The sequence below is a fragment of the Tasmannia lanceolata genome, unplaced genomic scaffold, assembly GCF_043159265.1.
Source record: "Tasmannia lanceolata isolate RefF3 unplaced genomic scaffold, GAP_Taslan_0.1 ptg000002l, whole genome shotgun sequence".
NCBI lineage: Eukaryota > Viridiplantae > Streptophyta > Magnoliopsida > Canellales > Winteraceae > Tasmannia > Tasmannia lanceolata.
Genome location: NW_027518679.1, coordinates 37170258 through 37189723, shown reverse-complemented (window position 1 = coordinate 37189723; position 19466 = coordinate 37170258). Strand labels below are relative to the sequence as shown.

Below are 19466 nucleotides of genomic sequence, written 5' to 3'. Positions count from 1 at the left end.
GTGGCTGCCGCTGGTTGTTGAAGTTCCGGTTTCCTTGATTTGCCGCTGGCGGAAAGTTCTGTTGCTGCTGCCTCCGAGGAGCTCTCATGGCCTTAGATAAAGCCTGGGGGCACTCCAAAATTTTATGGCTTAGGTCCCCACAATTGTGGCAGACATTCATAGTCTTCCAACGCCTACTTGAATGGAACTTTCCACATGTCACACATGGAACTCTTGCCGAGAAACTGTCATCTGTCCTTGGCCACCTAGGAGGCGATGCCTGGTTCTTGCTCCCTGATGACTGCACCCGAGCAGCCTGGACAACCATTTCACTACGCTCCGCCATCTCGGCCATTCCACAGGCCTCTGCTAATGTTTGGGGCTCAAGGATGACAACTCTCGCCATAATAGAAAGGCGATGGCCATCAATAAACTTCCCCACTCTATCTTCCTTTGTAGCTGCGTAGGCAGGTGCATACTTCGATAGCTCTTTAAATTTGGCTCCATACTGAGCCACTGTCATGGTTCCCTGCCTAAAAGATGCGAACTGCAACGCCAGATTCCATTTAACATGGGTTTGAAAATACTGATTATTGAATCTCGTTTTGAATTATGCCCATGTCTCATTTCTGGCCCTGAGATAGTTCTGCTCAACTGTCATCCACCATACACCGGCCTGATCCTTTAACAAAAAGGTGGCCAAACGAATCTTTTGCGCATTATTGCGTTCCTTAACATCGAATATACGCTCCACCTCCACAACCAAGTTATTTGCTGCCATAGGGTCTCGTACCCCAGTAAACTCAGGCGGATGATAATCTCTGAACTTCCTATGCAACTGGGAAGGGTCTGCTGTAGCCCTCGTCTCCTGACGAGCTGCTAGACCTTTTGCAATGTTCTGAAGCGTCGATTGATTAGCTACTTGGTTTCCAGCTTTGGCCTGAGTTAGTGCAGCTTGATTTGCAGCTTGGGTCTGTTGTTGAGCTACAAGAAGCTGCGCAATCATCTGCAAGGGGTCCTGACCCTGACCAGGATCCTGACCTTGACCTTGACCTTGCTTGACCTTGGGCATTGCCCCTATTTCCTCTCCTTTGATAATGTTGCATCTGCGAAATGAGCAAAGATGTTACATATATTACAAAAAGTCCAAAGAATTATTCATTTATTATACACACAATGTCTTATTAGTGGGTTGGTCTATTTTATCCACTTATAATCTAATGATCTAGGTTGATGTGTGTTTTTCTTTTATGGGTATTTCAAGTGTGTAAGCGAGGTGTATGACTTTTGATTAGGTCCTGATCATCTACCCCTTCCTAGGACTTACCCAAGACTCACGCACACCAGGTTCCTCACTAACTAAACCTGGCGGCTCTGATACCACAACTGTAATGACCCAATTTCCATAACCAAGGTCGATATTGGCAAAAGAATAAGGACAAGCTAAAAAAATCAATTTTTTTTTTTAAAATCATAGTTTGATTAAAGAAACCAAAGGAGAAGCACTCTTATTCCAAAAACCATTTGTCTATTACATCAAAATTAAAATTGAACTAAATAAAACCAATCCATGATTACTAAAGACGACTGAAGACATCCAAGTACTAAAGCAAATAAAACTAAGGTTGCCAGAGCGAGAATCGAAAGCGGGAATCGAAGGCTCCCAGGGAAGAATCCTGCTTCCTTGAATACAACTAGCTAGAAGACATGACTATGTCGTCATGTTCCAAACACTACAAATGCTCTCCCATCCCAATTGCTGCCTAGAGTTGTTCTTCTGCAAAAGCGCTAACAGGCTCCTCTACCAGGTCATCACCTATAAAATCTGGCAGAGTAAACTAAGTTAGTAGCAAAGTCATTTGACCGGAAAATGTAACAAAAGTACAACACAAATGACTGCAATTGACAGATAAAATTTCACATGATTTTCACTTATTGAAGAAGAAACAATAGAAAGAATAACGACAACAAAATGATGATTCCAAATTATAGACGGCAACATGAAGATGAATTCAATAAAATATACATCTCAACAAGCAAGGGCTACTTAGGGAATCCAAAAGTAAAATGGTAATTGTATCATCTTAATAAATCATATGGTTTCACTACTCCTCATAATCATATACACGATGTGAATCAACAAGTACCCATCGGTAAATGGTCACACGTAGTTCTATGACCTTCTTGCACTTTTTAGTACGAGGGCAATACAAAACATCGTGTGTATATATTATGGCCTAAAATAAAGAGTCCTACAACAATAATTTTGCTTCCAGGGATAGTCATTGAATTCGATGGTCCAACTAAGATATGCATACGTACAAGCAATAGAAAAGAGAAGTGAAACAATCATAAGAAATAAAATCCTCAACCACTATCATGTTATAACTAGAATTGCAAATTTCAATCAGTTGCCTTAGATTCTTGAATGTGCTGAGATAGAGTAATTTAGCTCGGTAAATCAACCAGAAAGATTCCCTGTACAAGTTGTATATCAATAGTATCAAATTTCCCTTCTAACTAACCTTAATCTAGTCCTTTGATATTTAATGTGATGTAAAATACTATACTCTCAAAAGCCCTCTTTCTATTTCTCCCTTATTTCTAATATCTAACTCTTCCTTTCTAAAGGAGTGTTATTGTCAAAATAAATTGAGGTTTCTGAAAAGGAAAATGATATCAGTATCACCATGTTCTGATAACCACATCGACACATCCTGTCTTTTTATTTATAATCATTTGTCAAAGATTTTCACAAATTCTCAATAGAGCCTCATAGGCTAATTAAGAGGAAAGACAAAGAGAGTTAGTGCCATTTTCACTGATAATAGATATCCGTAACCTTACCATGTTCTCTTTGGCATCAATTTGTAAATGATACGGTCGACCCTCCTTTTAAATGGACGCCCCCTTCATTTGCATGGAGAAATAAATTAATACACTAAAAGGGTGGTCCATCGAAAAAAAAAGAGGGTAAATGTATATTGTTCCCCCTTCTTATGCCTCTTCATATCCCTTCTTTCTATTTGTTAACTTCTTTATTGTCTCTGTTTGTTTTTGCAGGGTAGGTGTAGAGGACTTTGGGACACGGATGGAGATTGGTTTTTGGCCTAGGATTGAAATTTGAAGGCCATGGGAATGGGAGACCAACCGTGGGTTTATTGTTGGGGAGCGTAGATGAACACAGTAGGGCATGGGTTTTCAGTGTATATTTGATTTAAAGAGTGGTGGCTGCTGGCCATGGGTTAGAATTTAGATAAATTGAGTTTTTTTTTTGGAGGTTGTATGAGACATGGAATATGATGGGTTGTAGAGGATGGAATTGATTCAAATAGGGTTGTATGCATAGGTGTGTGAACAAGGCAATCGAAATGGGTTTTCAACTTTCCTGTACAAACTGGATTTACAATTGAAGGTATGATGTGGGTTTCATAAGAACAGTAGAAAAAATTTCAGTTTTTGGGTACTTACCTCTAAATTAAAGCTACAAGGTGAAGCCCCAATTCACTCTTCTCTTCTTCCTCTTCCTTTTCTTCTATTTTTTCTTTGGTTTGAGGAGGGGGAAGAAAAGGCGTGAACAGTAGGTTGAGAACCCCACTCTATCTCTCTTTTTTTTTCCTCACGTATCCGAGGGAAGAAACCCACGATTTTGGGTTCTTTATAAAGACCCCAAATCGTGAGATAAATTTGGGTTGTGGGTTTCCTGCTTGATTTGAAATTTCTTATTGTTTCCGAACTCAACTCTAACATAAATAGGAGTCTTATTTTGCTAAAACTATGAAAAGAAAAGGTAAAATTATAAATCTTAATTACTAATTTACATGATTAGCAGATTTTAAACCAAGAAAGTGGGGCCTACAAGTCATGCTCACTCTCCCCATTTGGGAGTGTACCAGCAGCAACAACCGGTGAGTATTGGGTTTCAAAAATTAATCAAAATCACATCCTAATTAATCTAAAATGGGATATTACATATATGCCATTATTTATTTAGAGTTTTCAAATCACTAAAGGGGGTGGCAATATTTATAGGTTTTAGTGTTTGAAAAAGGTGGTGGCTTTACTAATGTGATTAAGTGATTTAAGTAGGGTGTCATTATCAATAAGAAAATTAAAAAAGAAAAAGAAAAATAGTGGTCGTTACAGCTCCCAAGTTCATGTCCTCAGTTTCCCCACTAGAGCCCGACTCCAAAAAATGTTGTCACCGTACAGTTACAACCCCTTTTCATTTTGCTTTAACAAAAGCCACCTTTCGATCAGCCAAGATGTCTTTCAACTCAGAAAATCTATCCAAAGTCATCACCTAGTCGTGGAAACTATATGTACGCGATTTTGAGGAGCTAGTCCTTTTCTTCCACGCCCCTCAACATGAGTCCTGGGAGTGTGCTGCCCCTTATCATCCTCACAGAAAGGATTAATGACATCTCCTTCCAGCAAAGAGCCATCTAAATGCTCTTGTCCATGTTGTTCACCCAAGTTACCTTCCAACACATCCTCAGGGATGCTACGGTAAATTGTTTCTTGGCACATGACCATCACCAGATTGCTCCCTACACAAGTGTCACGGGCCAAATATTTGAGCAAAGGAATAACTCGTGCGGCGCCCCAACATGCACGAATGCTAGGGCCAGCCTTCAATTGTGCAAGCCTTTAAAGGCCCTACACGCCAACACCCCTTGATGCTTCGAATGTGCACACAAACTCTAAGCTGTTCAACAGGCTACTTGGCTCAGATCTTGACATGCGCTTCTAGATACCCACACTCATGATCAGCCTGCATCACGAGTACATCGAACATAAGGCTTTGGGGCCTAATGCAAAGTCCATCGAGTACGAGGCATGACGATGCCACGCACCAATCCGCCAAGTACTAGGGCTTGGTCATCCAAGGAGCAAGATGCCCCATGGACTGATCCGCAAGGTGTACACCTCGCGAGGGCAACCGAAGTCGCCCCGGCACGAACCCATGGAAGACCTAGAGAATGGCCTACCCACGAGACGTACCGCGGTGCAGAGGGGCAAACAGTATAGGTAGCCCCCTGAACCGGTCCGCCGCGCAATGCATGTGGGAACCCAACCCAACATGCACTGTCTTTGGCCCCCATCCTCAACCAAAGAAACTGGAGCATCCCTATGGATAGCTCGCAGTCCGCACCCAAGCTCCCTTAGGGCACGCCTACGAGTTGAAGTATGATTTCCTACTGTGTGCAACAGATGCACAAGTAAGTCCTCTTGCAACCCATGAGCAAGCCACCAAGGCTCCTGCCCACACCTGCTGGGCCTAACGGGGGAGGAGTCAGCAAGTCACGGGGTCAACTCCTCCTATAGAGTTTAGCCAACCAACCAGCTTAGCGGCGAGTGGCGACCAAAGGTGCTATAAACAACGCATTTCCAAGACGCAACGAGACGAGACGAGATGGATTTTAATACCGGTTGTGTCCTGAACTGTTTCCTCGTGACACAAGGCTTGAACCTGCTGTGATATGGCAGCCACTTGTTCAGTGAGATTTAAATTATAGCATCCCTCTGACGTTGGGTTAGCCGTCATCAATTTGACTTGTTTGAAGCAAGAGGAAACAAAACTTTGCTTTGATCAAAGAATTTTGATGCAGCCAAAAGAGATAGAAGAAAAAAACCAGCACAAAGGGAAGCCTAGTTTTCCATGAGGAAACTCCTCCGGTCCTCCCCATGATCTCAGTTATTGCGCCCTCCCCCTCCCCCTCGTCCTCCTCCTCTACAGTCATTTGCAAAAACAAAAATATCCCCACTCATTAAACATGAATTAAGAGGAAAAGACTATATGCCCTTCAACCTCATAAAATTAGTAATAAACTAAATAAAAGGATGTAGAAAACTCCCTAACGATTAAAATCTGTAGTTTGTGTGGCGTTTGACACACTTGGAAGGCTTGGGTCCATGGCAGCATCATAGAGCCTCCCACTTCTCCAACATATCTGTGAGGGCATTGGCACCACTGCCATATTTTGAAAATCTTTAGATTTTCCTATAAGAGACAAAGCAATTCTTTACTTTTATCAGAGAAATGGCTTCCTAGGATAAGAAACACTCTTGACGTCAATCCACTTGTTTAGGAAAGAGAGTTGTGGTGTGCCTGGTATAAACTAAGTTGATCGTCTGGAGTCTCTGGACATGTATGTGACATTGGTTTACCAGTTACCCTTAATTAGATGTTCATAACATGACCTTAACCCCACCTTGTAATGTTCAATATAACAAGGAGGCCTGCATCATATTTTTAGAAAGCATTTAATAAAAGAATTTACCCAAGTATTTAAACATATAAATTAGTATTTCCAGCGCACAAATTACAGGCGGTATGAGTGGTGGGGAAGTACCTCAGTTATACGTTCCAGTTCAACCGTATTTGGATTGCTTTCCTGATTTTCAATGTTCCAGCAGAACCGTAGGCAAAGTTTCATTATGCTTCCCAGTATCTTAGACACTGACCCAATGTCGAAGGACTGTGAAATCAAAGCTGACAGGTACCTGCAGGTAATATTAACAAATGTGTAAGAATACAAACTAAAGAGACTACATACTACCTAAGGACATACAGAAGACACCCTAGTACATCTTCTGATGAATTATAAATATCATTACCTTATCAAAATGCTAGGAACTTGTATCATTCTATGGCAGATAATTAGTATTTTCTAATATGCGTTGTTCAATACTAATATAGAAAAATGCAAGTTAATATAAGTTATCAGATACCTTATCAAAATGCTAAGAACTGATATTGTTCTATGGCCAATAATTAGAAAAAGAATGATAACAAATTTTAGATTAGAGTTGTGGGTGTGAGGTCTCGGATGTTTGTATTATTGTCTAAATTTAGAGGGTCAATCAGGATGGAGAAAAGAGTGATTTGCGTTATTCTAAAGTTCCAATTCTAATATGGGAAAAGAGACAGTAAACCAGCATATTTCAGAGAGCTAGAAATTGTATTTTTTTTAAATGGCAAAACCCCAAGAAAAAAAGGAACATAGTTCAATCATAATTCCTTGTAAAATATATAATGAGAAACTTTGTTTAGACTACTGTGGTGTTATGATTATTTATTGCTCCTATTTATTAATATTTTGATACAAAGGGGCGATAATTAAATTATAGCCTGTGATTAATTAATTAATTTGCTGGAAGTTGATGACTTTTTATTTATTCCAGATTAAGACCAGTCCCTAGAGAGCCATAGATATCAGAAAACGATAATTTAAGCCTTCTTTTGTATTATGATTCAACAACTTCAGCATCTGATTTATCAATCTAGCTGTGAATGTGAAGAGTTTCCTCCTAAATCAGGGTTTGCAAAATAAATTACAAACCTCTGGACTTTTGGAAAACACAAAACCTAATTTGGCCAACACTTTTCGGCACACGTCTTGTATCGTATCCGTCATGACACCCGTGACCACATGTGTCGACACTCCTTTACACACTTTCTTAAGTGCACTACTAGATGTGTCAGTAACTTTATATGTAAGTACGTGCATGAGTGTGCCACTATTTCTAGATTATTAGGGGTTTCCATGTCAGATATCTCGCATCTGTGTCAAAATTCTTCACATATCATGATTATATGTGCTTTCTATTTTAGCCGTGTCCCCGTTTCTAAATTTTGGGAGTTCGCCATGTCTGACACTCATCCGTGTGGACACACGACACTCATTTCCGTGCCCATAAATCATAGCACAAAACTATTGCCAGAAAGGCAAAGACTGCAAGAGACGATAACCCTGCAATCAGCGAGTCTAAGACTGTAAACAGCAAAAGAGCAAGTTTGCTGGAAAGGACTCGATTGTAAAGTGTAAAGTATAAACGGTTTTGAACATAGTAAAGTGTTAACGGTGAAAGAACTCGATTTCGAAAGTAGATATCAATCCTAGGAAGGTTCAGAACACTGCAAGGAGCGAACGAACTTAAACCCAAGAAGAGATACAGATTTGATCTTGATTTGAAAATAGGACCCTAAGGGGAGTTCTCTGCTACGGAAAAAAATATGAGACAAGGGGAAAAAAATGTGAGGTAAGGAAGATGAATGGCACTGTTCTGATTGTCAATACTATAACTTTGGCTGGCGATTCAGGTGTAGAAAGTGTTCTAAGATTAGATTATATTCATCCTCTCCACCTCCCGGGAGTGGACATAGGGCATCCTTAAGGAAACCCAACCTGGTCCAAGATAAAAGGTTTGGGGCATGGTGCTATTCCCCGTGTCAATATTTAAATTATAATGGGAGGGTTGAGTGTCGTTGGTGTCACTCGATTAAATCGTCTCTTAAATGGATTCCTCGATCTAGGGCGCAATCCAAGGATGATGAACCCAACCTTTGGCCAGATTCGGGCTCAATCTATCGCAACATCAAATCTCCGGCCCCAACTTTATCTATATCAGGGAAGGAATTAGATGTACGAGTAGATTCCCTCAGACCCTGCTTGGTGGGGAAAAAGAAAAATCAAAATGTATCCCTGCAGGAACTGTGGGATTGGGCACGGGCCTCATGGGAAATTCCGACATTACATTGCCCGTCTGTTCTCACAAAGGATGAAATTCTTTTTATTTTTGATTCAGAAGAGCAGGCCTCACAGATTCTTGCCAAGGGATCTACGGCTTTGGACAGTCATCTTCTTTCCCTTCTGCCATGGAAGAAGGAATTTGTCCAAGGAGGGGGGGAGCTCTAGGTTCGTTTCTATGGCATTCCTTTGCATGCATGGGCTGTTTCTACGGTAGAGGCGCTAAGGGGCCTTTTTGGTAAGGTACTTTAAACCAAGATGGAGAGCAACCATCAGAACTGTATGACCTTCGTTTCAGCAAGGATCCTTGCTCCTTGGTGGCTATTCCCTAGCTCTGATATTAAGCTCAAAATCTCGGGTCAATATTATCCCATTGGGGTTGTGCTCTCTGAGGAATTGCTCGAACCTGAGGAAGTGGGCCCTTCCCTTCCGCTAGACAGATCACCGGCGATCCCCTTGCATGGGAAACCTTTGGGCCCCACTAGAATTTCAAATTCAAAATCAAATATTGGGAGGCCCGAGATCGAGTCGTTATCTTTTTCAGAAAAGGGATTGACGGGACTTGAACAGAGAAATAAAGATCATTTGGATATATTGGTAAATCCCAAGAAACCTGCCCTTTACGTTCGGCGGAGACTTCCTTCGTACGCTAGTAAGAAAGTCATTAATCAAGCCCCTGGCGGTCTCAAAGACCCAGATAGGGGGTTAAGTTCCCAAGATCGCAACATTATGAAGAAATTAAAGACTAACTTGGGTTCCAAATTGGACGCAAAAATGAAATTCAACAAATTGGTTAGACTTCTCAACTTGTGGTCCAGATTCCCTAGGCATGGACCCATCTATAGCTAAATCTATAGTTGGGTCTCACGGGGTTGAAAAGGTAGTAGTCATTTAAAAGTAGGTGGGTATATTGATGGGTGCCAGTATCGAGGGTGGCGTATTGTCAGAAGGTGCAGCACTCTTCCCCAGTCTTTCGCTTTGTTATTTAAGGGCCCCTTCCTCCATTTTAAGAACGATCCTTAGGGAAGTAGGAATGGCCTCCCGTGAAACCCTGGGAAAATCAAATTCCGTAAGTTCTCAGTTTTTATTTTTGGATTCTGCAAAATCTTTGGGGTCCTTTTCTGGTTTTGGGCAGAGGAACAAACAGCACAGTACGAAGATGGTAGTCAACTGTATAATGGAAGAAGGTCAGGTATCCAGCGAGTCAGCGACCCTCCGGAGGTCCTGTTTCCGGTTTCCGAGGTTGTATATCTGCTAGAGCCCAAGTTTCAATATAGCACGGATGAAACCCTTCCGATTTTGATGGCTTGTCTTGATCACCAAACTGAAGGACCATCTCAATGGTGATGACAAGGCTATTTTGAAGGAAATCCTTGCATGAGAGGCCCCAAAAAATGGCACTTTTCGTTGGATTCGATCTTCGAAGGTTTGGGGGTGGTTAAGTCTCTCTTGGCGGTGGCTCTAGCTAGTAGGGAAGGAAACTCTCTCATTGATAGATAAGCATTGCATGGATGGATGTTTCCACTGTAAACGGCTGATTAGTAGATTTTCCTCTTTTCCTCGCTAGGAGTATTCTCCTGGCCAATCTAATTGATTCTACAAGTTGGGACCTCTGGTTCCCAATGTTTGTTTCACAATATCAATAAAATTGTCATATTTCAAAAAAAAAAAAAAATAGGACCCTAAGGTGCCGAAATATAGAGGTGAAATTTCAGATCAAGAAATCCAACAATAGAGACCTTTAATCTTGTGCAACTATATCGATAGGCTTCTTCAAGAATGCCACGAAGAAGAAGAAAACAATTAGTAATGGCCATGATCTAGGGAGGAAAAGCTCAGCAAAAGTTGATAGACTAGGTGCTGAAGGAAACAATCCAGTATTTAAAATAAGACACTTCGAAACAAGTCCCCTAGAGCTTCTAAGGCCTTCATTTTGTGTAGAAAATCAACCCTAACCTATTATCCAACATATAAATCCCATCAAATCTATTACCAACACACTTTCCTAAGCACACTAAGAAACAAAAGTGAGATCTCCATCCCAAATAGGAAACCCATTAACCCATCCTAACAAAATTTTGAAAATTATCGAAAAATACCAAAATATTCTTCACACAAAAGAGCCAAGGATATGGGGGATGGCCAAGAAGCTCTGACCACATGTGGATCCTTCCTCATCAACAACGACTGACTTAAGCATGACGTTGCAAGTTAAGCCCAGTTGAACATCTTTTTCTGTCTTTTCTTCTGTGATAGTTTAATGACACTTCGATATATTTTTGCATCATTCTCATGTGCTGGAAAGAACTTGACCCAGAGTTAATTTTCTTCTTCATACTCATGAAACAAATATAAATCTTATTTAGACACAGTTCCTCTGTCACCAGGTGCTATCAATAGCAAGTTTGCACATTCTATCCTCGAGACAGTTCCTCTGCCGGGGATCATGACGATCCTAGAACAACCAACAGAACTTTCTAGCCAATACAGGGGAGCACGTTCAGAAAATTGCAGACCACAATCGAGGATAAAGAAATGGCTGGCCTCGGTTGCAAATGTTAAGTTTTCAAAACTCCACTGGATGGCAGCTTCTGTAATGGTGCTTAATAGTGCTGATCAAGGAGGTGATCAGTTAAATAATAAAATGAACCTTTCATGTTACAAACATGGAAACAATGAAGAAAAATTGAACTTCAAAATTCTGAAATTCTGCACTCTTCTAATGATAGAAATCATTCACGAACCAGGTTGAGAATAAACCCAAATTTTATTCGTCCAGAAGTTACTTTTCTTATTCCATTTCAACCATATATAGAGGCACCCCTCATCAAATTTTTTTTTTTTTTAACGGTGAATCCTCGTCAATATTACAGACATAAATTTAGTAAATATGAAAATTTCAACACCAACATAAAACAAAAACTCTATCCCTCATCCAAAGTTCATTTTCTTATTCCACTTGTCACTACTATAACTGCTTTTTCTTTCCCCCTTGGTAAGTGAAAAAACATTTATCGAAAGGAAATAACTATTACAAACTACACTTGGTATGTCCAGGAAAGGGGACCAAAATTTAAAATCATGTAGCCACTTAACCAAGCTACAACCATCAATGGTCAGGTTGACAAATTTACGTCCTAAAAAGAACTTGTAAGTTGTAATTGAGTATTGTAAAGATGTTGAAAAGCAGTCTTGCTTGAGAAACTCTGTGCAAAGGAACAAACTGTCAATGTGTCAGAATTCCCCACCCTTAGCTAGCTTTTTCCAAATGAGCAGTTGCATCATCAAAACAAAAGCAGAATTGAACAGCATCATGTCGGTAAAAAAGGAATCTTCCAACACCTTCCATCTTCAAACTCGGTCTCTTATTTCTCATATCAATTGCTTATGAAGTTTAGCACCATATGTATTATAATCATTGTTTTAAAACTCCCCGGCGTCTACGTCAACTCCTCCGAATCGACTCCATTACACCTTGGTCGGGTTCCACGTTGCACCACATCTGCGTTCCGCGTTTTGCCCTACAGAGTCAATTAAAACTCCTTTGACTTGCCCGAATTATGACAGCATCAACCGAGTACTATGCCACGTCAACCGAGTACTTGACCGCATCGTGCTGAGTCCACTATGATTTTCTTTGGCCACGTTCAGTGCTGTAATAGCATTTTTATACACTCACCCTCCCATGCTCATCACCATCATGAATCTATTAACCATCCAATTCCGCAACTTAAGAAAATGGCTGAGTTCAAATACTTCCTTATCTTAGAAACGTAAGCATGAACAGGTACCAAAGCCAAAACAGAAAACACAACGCACACATAATAGTTTGAAAAGCTGGTGGCAATAAGGCAATGTTGTTCCATAATCTGTGAACTAAATTTCTATTGCCCGTTGAAGATGACGATGATGAGTTTCAATCATTCCCTCTTCTGTGTTGACCTCTTCTTTTCTTCCTGTGGTGTCAAATATCCAATCAAGACGAAGAAAGCACACCCTCTTCCCAAATCCAGTTGGAGAAAAAACTTCAACGACCTCAAGAGACAAAAATTCTAGTGGGTTTGATGCTTCAAGGAAAAGGGAATCAAACATTGCACTACATTTCTCTTCATTAATATTCTTATCTTTAGCTGTCAGTTTTGGCTGCACACCTTTTTAGCTCTCTCCAAAACTTGCAAAATATGACAATAAAGGTAGACTTTCCTGCATCTCATTGTGGTCATCAACATTGTTGCATTAAACAAAAAAAGGAAAGAGCTTTTTATTGGACTATTTGCTTTTTGTTTCTTTATAATAAACTGATGGAGCAACAGACAAAGCTGGTAGTCAGCTTAGAAACAGCCAATAAAGTGGGTGCTGCATAAACATTAGGTGTTGTGAATATCAGGTCCCTAATAATACTGTTTCAAAGTGGGTTCGTGTGTCGAGTGTTGATGATACAGGGAAAAGACATAGCAAGCCCAAAAAACTCTAAAAAAGAGGAGACACTCATACACTTAACTAGATGAAAAAACAGTTCCTGCGCTCGAGTGCAAGAAACATGGTGGGGCCACATTTTTGGGTGATCCTAAGCATTCATTTGAAAGACCCAACCATGGATAGGGTGTGTATCAGCTTTATTGGATCATCCTAACCCTTCCATTTGTGGGGTGAAAAAATGGGCAGATTAGTGGACAAACAGTATTTGTCCATTTTCACCCCCACAAATGGACACCCTATGATTATCCAATGAAGGCCAGGCATCCGAATGGCTTCCAAAGTATCTATATATATATATATATATATATATATATATATATATATATATATATATATATATATATATATATATATATATATATATGGGTTCTAAACTTCTCTAAACCTAATTCTAACACTCTTAAGCTATTCTTGGAACATATTAAGAATGACCAAAGCTTGTTTATGCCTCTCTAATCTTACATTAAGGATTTGGATCATAGGCTTCAATTGTACATCTTCAACCACAACATTGTAACTCTTTTAGAAGGGATTTTGTCTTCTTCTTTCTACATTCAAGAAGTGTATTTGGCAAGTGATGGTGGAGATGCAGAGCCATTTCCTCAGAGCGAGTGTGAGAGATGCGGAGCTTTCTCCGGAATTTGTAATTGGGTTGATTCTACTCCATTAAGTGTCTTGGTGGAGTGGCGTAGGTCTTGGGTTTGGACCGAGCCACTTAAAAATCACGGTGCACTCTTTCTATCTTCTCTCTATTTCTTTTATGTGTGCATTTGATTTTTACTTTCATATGTGCTTAAGGGTTAGTTTTTCCATTTGTTTTTAATTCTGCACTTTTTAGGAAAGGTTTTTGAAACCCAATTCACCCCCCTCTTTGGTTGCCATCCTACCTGGGATTTTTAGTTCACATGTAATGCGTATCAAGCACCCTGGAAGCATCTAGTCCTCTTTTGTATGACTGACATACCATCACATCACCGCTTTTAGTGTCCTCTTAGTTTTTTTCCTACTACTTTGATTGGTGATCCCTATTATGTGAATAAAGTTAAGGAGCCCGAGTCTATGTAAAAGTTACTAGATTTATTCCTTTTACTTGGATTGAATTAATTCATAGGGGCTTTGAAACTTTGGCACTTGTTTTCGTGGCTCACAGAAGGACGAAAGCTGTGTGGAAGATTTTCAATTCTACTCATTGTAGAAAATTTCTTTAAGACAGTCTTTTGCACCATCTTCTGTTATGTTTTGCTTTTTTTTTCTACTTAACTTTTAAATGTGTTGGTGCAATGTTCGAAATTGTTTTTTTTTAAATTTTTTGAAGTTAAATACTCACCAAAATCTAAACCATGTCAACTTGGACGTGTCAAGTGCTACCCAAGGGGTTTTTTGATTGACTAAGAAAACTTGTAATGAGTTTTTGATTGACTTTGTAGGGCACAAACCGGTTTGACTTGAGTCAGTGTTTGACCTTATGATTTCAAACATAGAATTAGTGTATTCTTTTTAATATGTGTTGCCTATACATCTCTGCCATTCAGGCATGCTTTTATGAACCTTCTCTTTTAATTTTTTAAATAAAATTTCTGCTTTCTTTTTATTTTTCTTAAGTTTCTATAATTAAAAACCTAATATCTCATGATGTATGCCTCATGTCTTAGAGAGATATTACTTAGCCTTGTTGAAAATTTTAAAGCGGCATCTTTCTTTATTTGTTTCTGATAACAAGTATAATCATTGAAAAAAGTTATATTGAATGTGTAGAAATGATACAAATCAAGGAAAGAAAAGGCTTATATCTTTTTACAACATAGGGTATCCCCACACCAATTTTCAGGGCGGGACTATTCCCTCGGATGCGCGCAATCACCCGTAAACCACGTGCATCGGGTAAGCCCGGGGGGATCCGAACTCACGTCACTGGGGAGCATACTCATGACTTTAAGCCAAAGAGCCACACCCATACGGATTGAAAAGCTTAATTACTTTAGTTTCTTCTTCAAAGTAGAAATAAAGTGGTATAAGCAAATATTGTGATGATGACTTGTGAGGAACATCGACAATTTGATTCAATCTAAAGATTTATGAGAGTTGGCAATTTGATCGGGTCTACCAATTTCTTCTTTTTTCTACTAGCTCATCGAATGCATGAGTGTTGGGATAATGTGGAAAATTGTAGGATGATTTTGGGCATAATGTGTCACATCTCTCTTGAATTGTGTGCTTGCTATTTGTAAAAGATCTCATCCAGCAACGCTTATCTCGATTAGGTAGCCTAAAATGTGATCGTTGATGAAGTATTCTCTACATTTCCCTTGGGGTTTTTGTAATAAATCATCATAATAAAAAGATGAACAATAATGTGAAGTTAACACCAATTCTAATGGGAATCCCCCGAGCTTGGAAGTGCCTCTCTACTCACAGTTCACCATATTTACCTAAGGGGAAGCATGAAATGGTTTAGTATGCATTGTCATAAATAATTTCTTAGATTCATCTAGTTTTTAAGTCACAATTTTATGGAAAAAAGATCTAATTTTATGACTGCTTAATAACTTATGTTATTTTTTTTTGAATGGTAATTAATAATTTATGTTATGGAATCGTTAAAAGCAAAGTCGAATATTTGGCAAGGATATGCTCTTGAACTCGTGAAAAATTAGGTCTACGATGTGTGTCTTCTTGGGATATCGAAAAGTTAGGTTGAGGTCGTGGCTCAACTCTCTTGTTAAGGATGAGTTTTGTTTGGGTATTAGGTTTACAGAGGGTGGGATGGTATTAGATTCTTGGAGGATGTTTGGTTAAGCTAGTGTTGCTCTTTGTCAAGCGTTTCCTAGCATGGTTTTAAGTTTGCGTCGAAATTGACACGAAACAAGTGAAAAATGTTTCCTATTTAATCCCAACTGAAACACAATCCAAAACAAGCAAAATCATAAGTGTTTTAGTGGTATATTGTATCAGCATGTGTTGCATAATTATATTTATATGAGTTGTATGTGAAATGTGGTGTATCTGTTTTGTAAAAATATTTATGTGAATTACATGTAAACTAGATGGAATTTATGTAATAAATTCTAGAAGCTTTATTCGGTCTACCGAAGGATATGCTCAGTCGACCAAAGCCCAAAGGTCGAATTTATTAAAAAAATTCGTTAACAATCTGCGGTCAACCAAAGGATGTGCTCGGTCGACCATGGATATGGTCGGTTGAACGAGGCACATCTTCAGTCAACCGAACATGTACATTGTCTTAAATTTCGACTGAAATCCGAAATTTCGGACCGAAATCGAAACGTACCGAAACCGAAATTGCCGAAATGTACGAAATTTCGACTAAAATTTCGAGAAAATATTATTTTTTTAATTTTTTACAAAATTAAAAAAATGGACATTTCAGGGCTTTCAACTAAATTTTGGCAAAAATTTGGGATTTCGGCCAAAATTTTGGTTTTGGCTAGGCCCAAAATTTGTAGCGAAACTGAAATTTAAAACCATGCTAGTGGCAACAACTTGATTTCAAGGTTGGCTGACCAGAGATTATCCGTTCTGCCCATTGGACCTTCTAAAATTAAAATATTCAGAGTTTCTCTATAAATAGGAGCATTGGGTTCATTCAGTACAACGCTCAATATTTTGGTACATCTCGTAAAAGACTCAGAACCATATTTTTAAACCACACCCCCCCCCCCCCCCCGCCCGCGTCATTGTGGACTCCCCCAAGTCGAGACTCCCTTTTACCTTTGTTGTGTTCCGTGTTTTGCCGTCGTGTTCCACCTTTTGCCGTACAGAGTCAATAAAAACTCCTTTAACTCTTCTGAATTATGACCGCAACAATCGAGTACTCAGCTCCGTCAATCCAGAACTCGACCGCATCGTACGGAATCGACTAGGATTTTCTTCAGCCACGTTCCTCGTCGCATTCACATTTTTAAACACAGCTTAGAACCCTCATTGGACTTCTATTGCTCATCTTCAAGCTCTCATGCTCAACTGAGAATCTTCAAGAAGGCTTGAATATCACACTATCTCTCAAGTGCCATTGATCTTGCATATTGTTTGAGAGGTCGATATAGGTAATCTTTGTATATCTTGAAAAGTGATGAGACAGTTTTGATCGTTCATCTGCCTATCAAGAGGCAAAGTATTCTGTCTTATTTCTTCATTGTATTCGTGAGAGGGACACCAGATCAACCCTTAGTGTAAAAGGAAGCGCAGAGAACAATGTGTAAACTGTGTAATCTCTACCCTCAAGGAGATTGAAGTCGGTGACTTGTAACGGTTTGATCTCTACCCGGAAAGAGGTCAGAAGGATAGTGAAGACTTGAGGAGGGGATTCTTTGAAAGATTGGATTGGGACCGGTATTAGGCTGAACCACTATAATTCTTGTGTGCGGTATCCTTAGAAGCAGGAACCTTCTCTCGGGGTGCCGCTCCCACCTCGGAACCTCGATTCGGCGTTCCTTATGAAGGAGCTTCCAGGGAGCGCGACCCCAGAGAGACGGGAACCGCTCGAATGACGCTCCCAGTGCGTCCATTACTCTATAAGTCCCACCATCACCAACTTCCTAACATCAAACTCTTCCAACTCTTCAAAGTACTTCATTGGAGCAAGTACAAAGGCTTGTGCATCTTCAGAAGGCACGAGGAACGAGTGTACACAAATGAAGATGGTGAAGATGATTATAAATTACCTTTTAGATGCACTTAAATTGTGAAAGATACATATGAAAATGGTTAGAAACTATTATTTTTTGATGTACTTGAATTTTGAAAGATATATAAAGACAATATTACATACACGCTCCCATGGCACTCCCAAACTTACTCTTCTAGACCCCCGCTTCCCCACCCCTGCCCCCGCGTCGTGCTTCTAAGGCGGTATCTCTCCATCTCTTCTCATATACTCCTCACGTGGCCCCGACTCAGCCCCACAACCAGGACCGAACGGGCAACAGGCAACCGCCGAGCCAATGAGGCAGATGGCCCAGAAATTGCAAAACAAACAGAGGGCTCAAGAATTTCAACTTCAATTCTGTAGACAAGGTTCAAGACTCTAATTCTAACACAGGAGTCTGAGAAAGACCTCCGAGGGGCTTGAATTTTTGCCGACACAGAGCTCATGCATTGCTAGTGATTCCCCTCCATCTTTATTTTCTAGGACCCGACCAAAGAGGCTTCCTATCGCCTCCACCGTTGAAACGGCCCAAGCATGTAAAGGGATACCATAGAATTTAACCCAAAGAGCTTCCTCGCTTTGAATAAAATCCTTATTCCACTTAGTGAGTGAGCATAGGTGAGGTTCCAAAGACTCTTGACTACTAGACAGAACCGTAATAGCCTGCAGTTCTGATACAAGATACAAGGGCATTGCAGGGATGAGATATTCCAGCTCTTTTGAGCCCAAAGACAAATTTCCTCAAGGGAACTGAAGGGCTCTTTTTTGTCCCAATCAGGCAGGCTTTTAGGGTCTTCATTCGTACATCTACTTCCTTCCCCGAGATACACAAGATTGAAGAATCTTTAGACCTATGAGAGATAGAGCCAGAGTCAGGCCATAAATCACTCTCAGCTAGGGCCAAGTCCGGATCTAGGGAACGACCAAAAGGCCGTGGCACCCATCTAGAAGGAAATTTGTTCCGGCAGCACCAACAACAACTTTTCCTCCATTCGAAATTGAGATACCAACAGGGGGAGCAATACCAGTTCCCATTACTTGCCTTTTAATTTCTTCTATGATCAAACCCCTTTCTTCCCACCAACAATTTCCTTGTGGTTTGATTACATATTCTGCATTTTTTTCTCCAACTGAAATTCTGGTACCGGCAATGGCGACACTACCAATCCCCCCGCCACCTCTTCGCCCAAATATCCTACATTGGAGTTTTGCTTTCACCCGTTCCAATTATCTATCATCTGAAGGACTTTCAAATTGTGGTTTAGTTTTTCTTTTAAGCATCTGCATGGAGGTCACTGGTTTTGATGGTTCTCTCTTCTCCGAAAAAATAGTAATGAAGGCCTATTTCTCTTCTATATAGATTCATCTTGTTAGGACTGAGGACAACATCATTTTGTCACTAATTGAGCTTCCTACCTGTTAACTTCACATTATTGTTCATCATTTAATTATGATGACTTATTACAAAACCCCCAAGGGAAATGTAGTCCAATATATTTTGGAGAATACTTCAATATCGATCACATTTTAGCTAACTAATTGAGATAACTGCTACTAGATGAGATCTTTTACAAATATCAAGCACACAATTCAAGACATATGTGACCCATTATACCCAAAATCATCCTATCAATGTTCCACATTTTCCCATCACACGCATTTGATGAGCTAGTAGAAGAAAAAAGTACTTTGTAGGCCGGATCAAATTGCCAATGCTCAAATCATTAGATTGGTTCAAATTGTCGGTGTTCCTCACAATTCATCATCAAAATATTTGGTCATACCATTTTATTTCTACTTTGAAGAAA

The 19466-nt window shown here is 39.9% G+C and overlaps 1 pseudogene across 1 annotated transcript in view; it reads right to left on the bottom strand.

The window, feature by feature from the left end:
* The window catches only part of LOC143871549 (uncharacterized), a 181201-nt pseudogene that overhangs the window by 13765 nt on the left and 147970 nt on the right, over positions 1–19466 (bottom strand). Inside the window, exon 22 of the transcript XR_013246318.1 lies at positions 6336–6486. The product of XR_013246318.1 is annotated as an uncharacterized LOC143871549 (transcript). The remainder of the gene's footprint in view (positions 1–6335; positions 6487–19466) is intronic.